This window comes from Suricata suricatta, chromosome 16, assembly GCF_006229205.1.
Source record: "Suricata suricatta isolate VVHF042 chromosome 16, meerkat_22Aug2017_6uvM2_HiC, whole genome shotgun sequence".
Classification (NCBI taxonomy): domain Eukaryota; kingdom Metazoa; phylum Chordata; class Mammalia; order Carnivora; family Herpestidae; genus Suricata; species Suricata suricatta.
In genome coordinates, this window is record NC_043715.1 from 48,699,510 (window position 1) to 48,713,452 (window position 13,943).

At 50.7% G+C, this 13,943-nt stretch overlaps 1 protein-coding gene across 1 annotated transcript in view; it reads right to left on the reverse strand.

Annotated features, from left to right (window-relative positions):
* The window catches only part of ERCC1 (ERCC excision repair 1, endonuclease non-catalytic subunit), a 30,706-nt gene extending 16,813 nt beyond the window's left edge, over window positions 1-13,893 (reverse strand). Inside the window, exons 1-2 of the mRNA XM_029926603.1 lie at window positions 13,662-13,893; window positions 3,546-3,686 (exon numbers count right to left, since the gene is read on the reverse strand). The gene's annotated coding sequence lies outside the window, so the exon portion shown is untranslated. The remainder of the gene's footprint in view (window positions 1-3,545; window positions 3,687-13,661) is intronic.
* Window positions 13,894-13,943: the final 50 nt, after the last annotated feature.

Here is a 13,943-nt window from a genome sequence, read left to right on the forward strand (position 1 = left end):
TGCCATTCATCTATCTCCTCCCCCTGGGTCACGGTCTTTTCTGTGTGTGCGTGTGCGTATGTGTGTGTGTGTGTGTCTGTGTCTAAACTCCCTTGTTCTATAAAGACACCCGTCCTATTGGATGAGAGCCCACATTAATGACCTCATTTTTAACTTGATTATCTCTGTAAAGACCTGATTTCCAAATAAGGTCACATGCTGAAGTCTCAGGGGTTAGGACTTTAACATCTCTTTTTTGGAGGACAGGATTCAGCCCATAACAATTTTGTTACTTTTTATAACCTCTCTTCTTCTTCTTCTTCTTCTTCTTTTAATGTTTATTTATTTCTGAGAGAGACAGAGCACAAGTGGGGAAGGGGCAGAGAGGGAGGGAGACACAGAATCCCAAGCTGGCTCCAGGCTCTGTGCTGTCAGCACAGAGCCCGATGCAGGGCTTGAACTTGAGAACCGCGAGATCATGATCTGAGCCAAAGTCAGAGACTTACCCCACTGAGCCCCCCAGGCGCCCCCATAACCTCCTTCCTTCTGAATTCGTTTTACTACTTGCCAGAGTCCATTCGCTTCTAATTCAGAGAGCATCGTGGATGGTACCGTTCTGACTCTTGCTCATCTGAAAACACCTCTTTTCATCTTCAAAACTGAAATCCCTGATTCTGGGTTCCTCGCTATTTCGCTGGCAGAGTTAGGAGATATGGGTCCTCTACTTCCCTGGGTCACTGATGACAAGTGTCCCGTCCCCAGGTTTCTCCTTCCTACATAACAGCCTCATCACGGGCTGTCATTCTTCACGAAGGTCATTTACTAGCAGTGTGGGCTTGGGCCAACAACTCAGCTTCTCTCTGTGTGTCAGTTTGCTCACTTCTAAAACAGGGATGAGGGGTCTCTGGGTGGCTCAGTCGGTTAAGTGTCCAACTTAGGCTCAGGTCATGATCTCATGGTTCATGGGTTCGAATCCCGCGTCTGGCTTTGTGCTGACAGCTCAGAGCCTGGAGTCTGTCTTAGGATTCTGTGTCTCCTTCTCTCTCTGACCCTCCCCACTCACATTGTCTCTCTCTCTCTCTCAAAAATAAATAAAACATTTTTTAAAGATTTAAAATGGGGATGAGGCGCCTGGCTGGCTCGGTCCATGGAGTGGGCGACTCTTGATCTTGGGGTTGTGAGTTCAAGCTGATGCTGGGTATAAAAATGACTTAAAAATGAATAAATAAAGAAATTGTAAAAAATAAATATGGGATGCCTGAGGCAGGGGGCTCAGTCAGTTGAGCATCTGACTCTTGGTTTTGGCTCAGGTCGTGACCCCAGGGTCTTGGGATTGAGCCCCGCATCGGGCTCCACACTGAGCATGGAGCCTGCTTGGGATTCTCTCTCTCTCTCTCTCTCTCTCTCTCCTTCTTCCCCTCTCTCCCCCTTGTGCTCTCCCTCTCTAAAATATAAATAAATAAATAAGATGGGGTTAACAATAATAGTTTGGTGGGTGAAATGACTCACGTGTAAGGTACCCCAAACTGTACTTGGCACACAGTAGGTGCGGTGAGTCTGCCATATAAATAAAATAGCCCTAACCAAGTCCCGGACAGCTGTTGTGGTTACTACTGTGTCACAGTCCACCCGCTGCCCGCCCCCCCCAGCCCCTGGCAACCAGCCCGGGCTACCAAACCTTGTACTGTGTGAATGAACAGAGGCCGAACACTACAGCAAGCAACGGTGCTGCTCGGATACTCAGTTTCCCCGTCTGTAGCCGCTGAGGACTCAATAAGCCCACAGAGGACTGTGTCGAGGTGGACAGTTCACTCGTTCCTTGAGTAACCACATACTGAGCACCTACTGTGCGCCAGGCACTGACTGGGGACACAGTTCTGAAAAAGTAATCCCATGTTCCTGCCCCGTGCAGCTAATGGTTTCCTGGAGGAGACACACCATGAGACCAGAACACACAGGGGCATCTGGCTGGCTCAGTTGGTTAAGGGTCCGGCTCAGGTCATGATCTCATGGTCTGTGAGTTCAAGCCCTGCATCAGGCTCTGCGCTGACAGTGCGGAGTATGCTTGGGATTCTTTCTCTCCCTCTCTCTGCTCCTCCCCTGCTCACTATCATTCTCTCTCTCAAAATAAATACACTTAAAAAAAAAAAAAGCACACGGGGTGTCTGGCTGGCTCAGTTGTTCGGCTCAGGTCATGATCTCCCAGTTGGTGAGTTCGAGCCCAGCGTCGGGCTCTGTGCTGACAGCTAGCTCAGAGACTGGAGCCTGCTTTGGATTCTGTGTCTCCCTCTCTCTTTGCCCCTCCCCAGCTTGCACTCTGTCCCTCTCTCTCTCAAAAATAAATATAATAAAATATATAAATAAAATAAATATTTTAAGAGAGTTTCAGCCATCCTGCTATGAAGAAGATAGAACACAGTGCTTGTGACGCAGGAGGGGTCACCCTGTCACAGGGCAGGAGGTCTCTATAGAATAAAAATAGTACCATCAACAAGAATACGATCAAAATAGGTTGAGCACTTATTATGAGGTAAGACCTCACAATAATCCTCCTCTTAAGGAATCAGTATGTCCCGTGGCATATGAAGGAATCGAGGCCCCAGCGACATAGAGAAGGACCATGAAAACTTGTCCCTGAATCCAAATCAAAAGAGTGCTTCTAAGCGGCCAAGCTGGGCCGAACTGAAGTTTCCCCCTTCGGGGAATGGAATTGCCAAGCCGACCTGCAACTCGAGCCGTTTGCGCCAGGGGGCGATGGCTCCCCACAAGAGGATTTGGGGGTGTAGGGGCGCCAGAATCCAGAAGTCACCCGGGGCAAAACCTCTCGACCGCGGCCGGCCGCCCCTTCGCTTCTTCCGAACTCGTTTCTTTATCTGTCGCCGAAGAGCGGCCGAGGGCCCACCGCCTGCGGTTAACGCAACGCTGAGCCCGTGCGGCATTACCGTGGGGGAGAGTCGCCCTCGGTTCTACCTCATTTTCAAGTTTGATTTCTGCTCGATTCCCTCATGGAACTTTCGGATCCTGGATTCGAATTTTCTGGCTCTCAAGAGTTGTGAGTTGGAATCTTGCAAGCTGTCCGCACTCTGATTCCGCGTCCTCCTTCCAAACGCCCCAAGTTCAAATTCCAGCCTGAGTTCAAGGTCCCCCTGTGACTTCTCGACTCAGGCCCCTGCTCCACTCCCAAACCTCCCCCTAATCCCAACTTCCAGTTTCGTCCGCGCCTGGGAGGCATCGCGGTGGGGATGGAGACTACAGCGACCCCCGCCCCTAATTCCGCGGGAGGAACTCGGGGCGCGGGGCAGAGAGCCGTCCGCCGAAGGCTCTGGAAGCGGGGGCGCGGCCGGGGGGCGCAGTGACCAGGCCGGCGTCCCCACCCGCCTCTAAACTTAGCCGCGGTGACGCGCGGCGGCCCGGCGAGGCGATCGCGACGGGGCTGGGGACGCAGGGGGGCCGGAGCGGAGGGGGGCGGCTCGGCTCTGTGAGCCTCTATTTATAGCGCCCGGAGCCCGAAATAGCGCGGAGCGGAGCGGCCTGCATGACGCGGGAGCTGCCGGGGACTGACTCACCCGGCCCGGAGCGGCGGCCCCCGGATGGGGGACAGTGGAGACGCCCGGCCCGGACCCCGCGCTGTCCCTGGCACCTCTTCTGCTGGGACGTCCCAAGTTTTCACCGGGCACTGTGGATGGACGTGCAGCAAAAGGCAGGATCTGCAGCATGAGAGACTGAAGTTAGACTCTAGGTGGGACTTACCCCCAAAAAGCCCAGAATCCAGAAACTTTTGTTTGAAGAATGCTCTATGCCCAACGTGGGGCTTGAACTCACCACCCTGCAATCAAGCGCCCCATGCTTTACCGACTGAGCCAGCCAGGCGCCCCTCCAGAAACTAACTTTGTACAAAAAAAAGAGATTGGGAAGGAAGGGAGATGAACCAGATATGCACATCTATTTCTCACCAGCAACAGAATGGAAGGATCTTGGGGGCAGAGACATAAACACCATAAGCTGGCCAGTCAGTCCCCAGACCAGGGTTGTCCCTGTTTCCCGGTTTTAAAAACTCGTGTTCAGGGGCACCTGGGTGGCTCAGTCGGTTAAGCGTCCCTCTTCGGCTCAGGTCACGATCTCACAGTCCATGGGTTCGAGCCCCGCGTCAGGCTCTGTGCTGACAGCTCAGGGCCTGAATCCTGCTTCAGATTCTGTGTCTCCCTCTCTCTCTGACCCTCCCCTCCTCGCACTGTCTCTCTCTCTCTCTCTCTGTCTCTCAAAAATAAATAAAAAACATAAAAAAAAATAATTTAAAAAGAAACTCGTGTTCCTTAGGGACCTGGTGCTTAGGGGAATCCCTCACAAACTCTGTGACCCACTGGACTGGGAGCAGCCCCCCACCTGCCCCCCGTCCCCGCCCAGGGCAGGGCCAGGCCGTATGTCAGTCCTCACCACGGCCTCAGCACCGCCCAGCACAAGACAGGCCTCTGGAGAAATTAACTGCATGAATACAAAGCGCTGGTAATAAAATAAAATGACGTTTCCCAAATGATAACAGCAAATGTTTATTGTATGCTACGTGCCAGGCGTGAGTTGGAGAGTCATCTCCTCCGGGCCTCACTCTAACCGAAGGAGGGAGAAGCGCCTTTACTATTTTCATCATTACTATCCCCACGTTGGAGATGAAAAAGCCGCAGCTCAGAGAGCATCTGCGCTCATCTTGCATGTAGTCAGAGCTGTCTCCTGAGCCGGGTCACCTGGCCCCCAAAAGCGTTCAGTTCCCAGGATACTGTCTCTAGGCTCCATAGACCCCAAAGCCAGGGGCGCTTGGGTGGCTCAGTTGGTTAAGCGTCTGACTTTGGCTTGGGTCATGATCTCCCAGTTCGTGAGTTTGAGCCCCGCATCAGGCTCTGTGCTGACAGCTCAGAGCCTGGAGACTGCTTTGGGTTCTGTGTCTCCTTCTCTCTGCCCCTCCCCTGCCCATGCTCTGTCTCTCTCTCTCTCTCTCTCTCTCTCTCTCTCTCTCTCTCTCTCTCTCTCTCAAAAAAAGTAAACATAAAAAAATATATATATATATATATATGATTTAGGGGCACCTGTCTGGCTCAGTGGGAAGAGCATGTGACTCTTGATCTCTGATCAAGTTCAAGCCTCATGGTGAAGACAGAGATTACTTAAGTACATAAAACTTAAAAAAAAAGATATCTCAAAAATATATGATTTTATGTTAACATGAAGTCATTTATTTTTTTCAAATGAAGCAAATATTTTTAAATTTTTCAGTTTTAACTTACAATACCATAAAATTGATAGATATAATCCACCATAAAGGAAAAACTCTTTGAAAGAAAAACACAACTCTTTGTGGAGTCCTCCCTCAATAATTATTTTAATGTTCATTTGTTTATTTTGAGACAGAAAGCATGAGCAGGGGAGCAGCCACGAAAGGGAGAGAGAATTTCAAGCAGTCTCCACACTCAGCATGGAGTCTGACATGCGGTTCAATCCCATAAACCATGGAGATCATGACCTGAGCCAAAATCAAGAATCAGAAGCTTAACTAACTGAGCCAACCAGGCGCCTCTGGAGTCCTCAGTAATTTTTAAGAACATGAGAGGTCTTGGGGCGCTGGGGGGGCTCAGTCGGTTAAGCGTCTGACTTCGGCTCAGGTCATGATCTCGCGGTTCGTTTGAGCCCCGCATCGGGCTCTGTGCTGACAGCTCAGAGCCTAGAGCCTACTTCGAATTCTGTGTCTTCTTTTCTCTCTGCCCCTCCTCCACTTGTGCTCTGTCTCTCAAAAATAAATAAATGTTAAAAAAAAAAAAAGAAAGAAAACGAAAAGAATGTGAGAGGTCTTGAGACCAAAAAGTTTTCAGATCACTGAACTAATAATCACGTACACCTAATGAGGGTTAGATAAAGGACAAGAATATGAACCTCATTGTAACAGGGCAGGAGAGCTTTCTCTGTCAAAGGAGCATTGAAGAGGAGACCTAAAGAATGACTAGGAATTGGCTAGGTGAGGGAGGGAGAGCTTTCAAGGTGGTGGGAAGAGGCTGTGCAAAGGCCCTGTGGTAGAAAACTGCTAGGAAAGAGCTGGAGCACAGGGAGCAAGAGGAGAGTGGCAAGAAATAAAGATTGGGCAATCAAGGGACCAGATTATGTGGGAAAGGCCTTGAAGGCTATGATAAGTCTTCTAGATTTCATTGTAAGTGGAAACAGACTATGGAGGGGTGTGGTGGGGGCGGGGTGGAAGGATGGAAGCAGGAAGCCTAGTGAGGAAGCGACTTCAGTTACCAGATGGCACCCTGAGGCAGGGTGAGGGAGAGTCAAGAGCAAAGCTTAGCTTTGAGGGACTGAGAATAACATGAATCAGAATTGCAGACTCTGGGGAAGAAAGTTGAGAATTCTTTTTTTTTAATTTTTTAATGTTTTTAAATTTATTTTTGAGAGACAAGGAGACATAGCACGAGCAGGGGAGGGTCAGAGAGAGAGGGAGATACAGAATCCAAAGACAGGCTCCAGGCTCTGAGCTAGCTGTCAGCACAGAGCCCGATGCAGGGCTCGAACTCACGAACCCGTGAGATCATGACCTGAGCCGAAGCCGGACGCTTAACCACCTGAGCCACCCAAGCGCCCCGAAAGTTGAGAATTCTGACTGAGCCTCTTTGAGTGTTGAAGCCTTTGAGACATCCTGGGGGTGGGGATGGGGGAGATCACATAGAGAGAAGGGACTTCCAGATTCAAGATTAAAATCCAAGCGTCCCCAGTGTACATGCAGGCGGTCTTTTTCTAGTTTCTAATTCCCTATCTTATTTCTATTGCAAATTCTGAGCCGATTACCACTATGAAACACTGTTCATTAGAGATCTGGAACTGGCTTTGTGTTTTTAATAATAGATGAAATTCAGTTAACACAAACATTTGGTGGTTGGCCTTCTAACAGGCCATCTGGCCAAATCCTCATGCTAAGATAGTGTGTCGGCTCTTTTCATTTCTCCTTGAAAGCGATCCAAATGAAAAATGTGTTATATTTCAATAAATGCTAATCACCTAAAAAAAATAAAAGCATGTTATTTAGCCTCAAAAAAAAAAAAAAAAGAAAAAAAGAAAACGATCCAAATGGCGGTTTTCTCTCTTGCCTTCTGATCTTTACATCTAATTTTTCTTGTCTTATAGGATCTGCAAAGACTTTCGGGACTACGTCAAGCGGCAGAGTAGATCAGTTGTCATATGCTGAACGGCACAGCCCTCTGAGATGACTTAGCTCATTATCCCCATTTTATCAGACGGAGAAACTGAGGCAGCAAGCAGTCAGTCTCTTGCCCAAGGCCACACAGTCAGCAGTCACACCAGGACCCCAGCCAAGCCTGTGTTCTCAACCACTGCCTGAAAAGAAAACTCAGTTGAGCATTCTGTGTATTTTTTCAACACGCCAAACACCCTGGAAGTTTCCATAGTGACCTCGGGATCTTAGATGTGCAGCTGGGGGGGAGGGGAAGCTGAGGGCTGGCTCTGGCTCCGCCCCCTTTCCTAGACTCAGTTTCCTCCTGTGACGGAGGGTTGGAAGAGATGGTATCTGGAAGCCACAGAAACTCTCCCTCAGAGCGGAGGAGACGGGCCCCCAAATAGACTGCATTCACTTCCTGTGGCTGCCGCCTCAGTCACCACAAACCCGGTGGCTGAAAACAACAGAAGTGTATCCTCTCAGCGCTCCGGAGGCCGGAAGTCCTCAAACTTGGTGCCTGGCAGAGCAGGGCGGCCCCCCTCCCCCCGCCCCCCACCAAGGTGGTTCCGGGGAGATCCTTCCTTGCCTCTTCCAGCTTCTGGTGGCCCCGGGCACCCCTGGGCTTGTGGCCGGATCGCCCCGACCTTTCTGACGGTCTTCACGTTGCCTCTCCTATACCGACTGTGTGCAACTCCCCTCTGCCTTTCTTTCTCTCTCTTTTTAATGTGTTTACGTTGGAGAGAGAGAGAATCCAAAACAGGCTCCAGGCTCCGAGCTGTCAGCGCAGAGCCCGATGCAGGGCTCGAACTCACGAACTGCAAGTTCATGACCTGAGACCAACGAACGGAGCCCCCCAGGCGCCCCTGCCTTTCTCTTTCACAGGACACTTGCTTTGGGTCCAGGGGCTTCTTGGATAATCCAAGATGATCTCATCTTGAGACCTGTCCCTTAATTACATCTGCAAAGAGCCTGTTCCCAAATAAGCTCACATCCACAGGTCTCGGGCGGACATATCTTGGGCGGGTGCATCACTCGACCCGCTGCACAGATCAAAAGAGAAACCTGAGGGGCGCCTGGGGGGCTCAGTCAGTTGAGCTTCCCACTTCGGCTCAGGTCATGATCTCGCAGTTCATGAATTTGAGCCCCTTGGTCTCAGCGCCTCAGATCCTCTGCCCCCTCCCCCCCCCAATAAAAGCATTAAAAAGAGAGAGAGAGAAAACTAAGAACAAGGAAGGATGTGGCAGAAATCAGACTGAGGCGTCCAGAGTCTGGTGATTGCGCGCGCCCGTTCCAGCGTGGGGCGGCGGAGCACCGCCCCTTGAGGAACCGCGCTGGTCAAGGTTGCGTGTGCTCCCCACGGACTCCCGGAGGTCCTCCACCTCCAGGACAGGAAGTCTTGGGGGGAGTTTTTATACTTCAGCTGTTAACGTGCCGTGGACGGATCTTCTCTCGCACAAAAACTCCCAACAATACTAAAAGCCAAGACCCGCACAGGACTTCATTATGCCAAGCCGCGTTCTAAGTGTTTATTAACTCAATTCCCACAAAATGCCTATGAGATCCTTTAATAGGAGAAGAAACCGAGAGGTTGGAAGTGCAGCTTGGAAGCTACGGAGCTGATATTCAAACCGTGCAGTCACGGGTCAGAGTCCAGGGTCTTTTTTTTTTTTTTATGTTTTTTAATTTATTTTTGAGGGATAGAAAGAGAGAGAGCGAGCAGGGGAGGGTCAGAGAGAGGGAGACAGGATCAGAAGCAGGCTCCAGGCTCTGAGCCATCAGCACGGAGCCCGACAGGGGCTGGAACCCATGAACGTGAGGTCATGACCTGAGCTGAAGCTGGACCCTCAACCGACTGAGCCCCCCAGGTGAGCCTAGGGTCTTGACCAGAAGCCATTACTGCCTCCTGGAGGGACGCTGTCACGTGTTCAGTCGGGACTTTGAGGAAGGCGAGCTCCTGGATCCGCGGTCAGGCGGCTGTCCACCACCAGGTCATGGGATGTGGCAGCCACAGGTCACAAGGGACCCGAGTGCTTGAAGCATGGCAAGTCCAAAAACGAGATGTGCCATGAGTATGAAATCCACGCTGGATTTTGAAGACTTAGCGCAACAAAAAGAATGTAAATTATCTCATTAAAAATTGCTGATAGAGACTCCTGGAAGGCTCAGTCGGTTGAGCATCCGACTTCAGCTCTGGTCATGATCTCGTGGTTAGTGGGTTCGGCCCTGGGTCAGGCTCTGTGCTGACAGCTCGGAGCCTGGATCCGGCTTCGGATTCTGTGTCTCCCTCTCAGTCTGCCGCTCCCCAACTCTCAAAAATAAATAAACATTTCAAAAATTTAAAAATAATTATACTTAAAAAATTTTTTAATTGCTGCTATTGAAAGGTGCCTCACTGACTCTGTTGGAAGTACATGTGAACATGCGGCTCTTTTTTTTAAATTAAATGTTTATTTTTATTTATTTTTGAGAGAGAGAGAGAAAGAGGTAGAGAATGAGTGGGGGAGGGGCAGAGAGAGAGGGGGACAGAGGATCTGAAGCGGGCTCTGCACTGACAGCAGCAAGCTCGACCTGGGGCTTGAACTCAGGAACCCTGAGATCACAACCTGAGCTGAAGTCAGATGCTCAACCAACTGAACCAAACAGGCTGCCCTCTTTTATTTTTTTAATGTTTACTTATTTATTTTGAAAGAGAGAGAGCGCTTGTGAGCAGTGGGGAGGGGAGTGGGAGAGAAAGAAATAATCCTAATCGGATTCCACACTTTTAGTGCAGAGTCCCACAAAGGGCTTGATCGCATGCCTGTGAGATCATGACCTGTGCCCAAACCAAGAATTGGACACCCAACCGACTGAGGCACCCCGGTGTCCCAAGAACATGTGACTCTTGATCTTGGGGCTGTGAGTTCAAGCCCCACGCCCCACGGTGGCTGTAGCAATTACTAAAACAATAAATAAATAAACTTTTTGAAAAAATTGCTCCTCTTGAGTACATGTTGATACCATATTCTGCATATATCTGGTTAAATAATATACATGAACAAAATTATTTGCACCTGTTTCTTTTTACTATTTTTTAATGTTTATTTTTGAGAGAGAGAGAGAAAAAGAGAGAAGGAGAGAGAGAGAGACACACACACACACACACACACACACACACACAGCGTGAGCAGGGGAGGGGTATAGAGAGAGAGGAAGACACAGAATCTGAAGCAGACTCCAGGCTCTGAGCTGTCAGCATGAAGCCAGATGCAGGGCTCAAACTCACAAACTGTGAGATCATGACCTGAGCCAGAGTTAGACGCTCAACCCACTGAGCCCCCCAGGCGCCCCTATGCTAGGTTTCTCAGCAGAGGGGATGGTTGAGTTGGACCCTGAAGGATGGAGAAATACTCACTAGGTGGAGAAGGATGGGAAAGGTATTTCAGGGCAGAAGGACCTGAAGTTCAAGTTCAGGAAGCACGCGGGAGCACAATACATTTGGGAAAAGGCAAGCAGTTTGGGTAGGAGTTGAGGGCAGAGTGAATGAGCGTGGGGGAAAGGGAGGGCGAGAGATGGGGTTGAAGAAGGCAGGAGCGTTCGGGCCACAGACAGCCTTGTGGATCCGGGGACTGGAGCACTGGGGAGCCATTGCAGGCTCTGAGCAGGGGAGAGACCTCACCAGAGAGGGTTTGTGCTTTAGCAAGATCCTTCTGGATGGGACAGGGGCAGGGCTAGGGCAGGGACTAGGGAGGGGTGTAGGGCAGGATGCAGTGGGGATGGGGGTCAAGTAGAAAGGCACAAGAGGCAGCTGTGTGAGCTGGGGCCCGGGAGAGGGAGGCACAGGAAGCTGAGGTCGGGGTGAAATCCTATGGGACATCCTAGGGGAGGCATCTAAGCGCTGCCAGACACTCGGGTCTAAAGCGCTGAGGCCAGGAGGCTGTCAGAGCTCAGACAGGGCTGAAATCTTGGCAGTGGGAGAAGGTGGAGGGTACAGGACAGTAAAGTCACCATCAACCAGTGATGACTACGGAAAGTGTCCTGCCCAGAAGAGCGCCGTCCATGCCCAGGTCCTCACGTCAGTCTACCTGGGGACGTGGAGATGGGCGACCCAGGGCCCCACAGGAGTCCCTGGTCAGTGGAGGAGCCAGAGGCAGCCAAGCAGTCCATGCCTCCACGCGGGACGCGTGTGATGAATGCGGGCTCCGGAAGGTATAGAGAACCGTTCCCAAGGACAAGGGACAGTGGAAGCGTCAGGAAGAGTGTGGAGAAAGAAAGCAAATTAATCAGAAGTCTCTCAGCTTCCAGTGCAAACATGTTCAGGGAGATGCACTGTTTCCCATTAAAAAAAAAAAAAAGGTCAAGGGGCGCCTGGGTGGCTCAGTCGGTTAAGTATCTGACTTCAGCTCAGGTCATGATCTCATGATTCGTGGGTTCGAGCCCCGTGTCAGGCTCTTGTGCTGACAGCCTGGCGCCTGCTTCGGATTCTGTGCCTCTCTCTGTGTTCCTCCTTGCTCGAACTCTATCTCTCTCTCAAAAATAATGATTAAAAAAAAAACATAAAAAATGTCAAGGGGTAACATCAGCTTCAGTGACAGCTTAATCCAGGAGATCAAATGATGATACAAAGTCATTTCCAATCTCTAGGTTCCGTATTTCTCGGATTTTTTTTTTTTTTACCCTCAAGAAGACTTTCCTAGGGGCGCCTGGGTGGCTCAGTCGGTTAAGCCTCCGACTTTGGCTCAGGTCAGATCTCACCTTTGTGGGTTCGAGCCCCGCGTCAGGCTCTGTGCTGACAGCTAGCTCAGAGTCTGGAGCCTGCTTCCGGTTCTGTGTCTCCTTCTCTCTCTGCCCCTCCCTCTCTCATGCTCTGTCTCTCTCTGTATCAAAAATAAAATAAAACATTAAAAATTTAAAAAAATAATAAAAAAAGAAGAAGAAGGCTTTCCCTGAAGTAGCAAAGATGGCCCCAACAGCTCAGGGCTCATGTCCTACCCTCTTAGTGACGCCAAAGGGAAGAGAGGTCTCCTACCCAACGGCTCTGTCACTCACAAACTGGGCCGCATGTCCCCCCTTGTGACAAGCATGGTCATCAGAAGACAGAAGAACTGGAATGCTCTGATTGGCCGGGGCCTGGATCCTGTCCCCTTCTGGGGAGGAAAGGGAGAGTGGGGTGAGATAAACAGGTGACCTGAAATTTAGGAAGGGAGGGCTTCCCAAAGGACAAGCGGAAGGCAGAAGGCTGGAAAAAGCTACAGATCCCCACGTGGCCGGGAGAAATGGGAGGTGGGGACGAAGTTTTCCTCACCTGTTAACAGGGCATGGGGACAGGACCTGACCTCCCAGGGGCAGGCAGAGGACTCAGTGAGATAATGCAGGTGAAGCTGGCGGCAGACTCTTCTCCGAAGAGTAGGTGAGGTGAAGAAATGGCCGCCTTTTCTTTTTTAGATTTTATTTTTAAGTAATCTCTGTACTCAGCGTGGGGCTTAAACACACAACCCAGAGATCAAGAGTCGCAGGCTTCACGGACTGAGCCAGCCAGGCGACCCAGCAGCTATTATGTTTTAAATAGTAATCAATAGTGGGGCGCCTGGCTGGCTCAGTCTGCTAAGCGATAGACTTCGGCTCAGGTCATGATCTCATGGTCTGTGTGTTCGCGCCCCAGGTCAGGCTCTGTGCTGACAGCTGGGAGCCTGGACCCTGCTTTGGATTCTGTGTCTCCCTCTCTCTCTGCCTCTCCCCAGCCTGTGCTCTCTCTCTCTCAATAATAAGTAAACTTAAAAAACATTTAAAAAATTTTCTTTAAAATTAAGAAAACCTTAAAACAGTAATCAATATTACTACTGCTGACATGGATGTATCTATAGGCTGGGAGGTAGTGAGCTCCCAGGCACAGGAGGAGACCAAAAGCTGAAGGATCAGGCACTGGGAGCTCATGCAGTCTACGTTCTGTAAGCTCAGTCCCCAACTGGTTTCTCTCCAGGCTTCTGCTTCCAAATCTATGAAATGGGATGAGGGGATTGAATTAATACCCGGGGTCGTTTTGGACGCCCCTTGTCATCATTCAGGATGCAGCCATGTCACCTCCTCCGAGAAAGGCCCTCCCTGACTACTTTTGCCAAAACATCCCCCTTTATTTATTGTTAAAATTTTTAAGTAGCCCACGAACCCACGATTCGCATGCTCTACCCACGGAGCTAGCCAGGCGCCCCCTCCCCCTTTTTTTAAACCATTGCATTTTACTTTCTTTATAGCACTTCTCACAATCTGAAAACATCTTATTTATCTACTTTCTGTCTCCCCATTACAACGTTGGCCTCACGAGGGCAGGAATCTCTGCCTTGTTCATTGCTGTGTCCCGATCTCCTGTCACAGTGCCACCTGCCACCCCGCCGACCCTTGATAAATATCTGCTGAGCGATGAGGTAAATACTACTTCTGATAGGTGGTGATTTCTCCATTAAAGGAGGTATCCAAGCCGAAGCCGAAGCTTTCGTACCTCTCACTTCATGCCGCCAGGGCCCAACCCAGATCCTCTTCTGCCTCAGTTTCCTCCTTTATAAAATGGGTGCGCCGGGCGAGTGGCCTCCCGGCCCAGCTCCCGCCTGCGATCCCCGCGGGGGCCACCAGGCGGCGCGCGGCGCCTCTGCCCAAAGCCCGCCTGCGGCCGCCCGAGCCCCGATGGACGCGTCCCGAAGTTCCTGGAATGTTCTGAGCCCCGCCGAGCGGAACCCGGGAGGCTCGAGCGGATGCGAGGCGTCCGGGACCCGCGGGCCGCGCT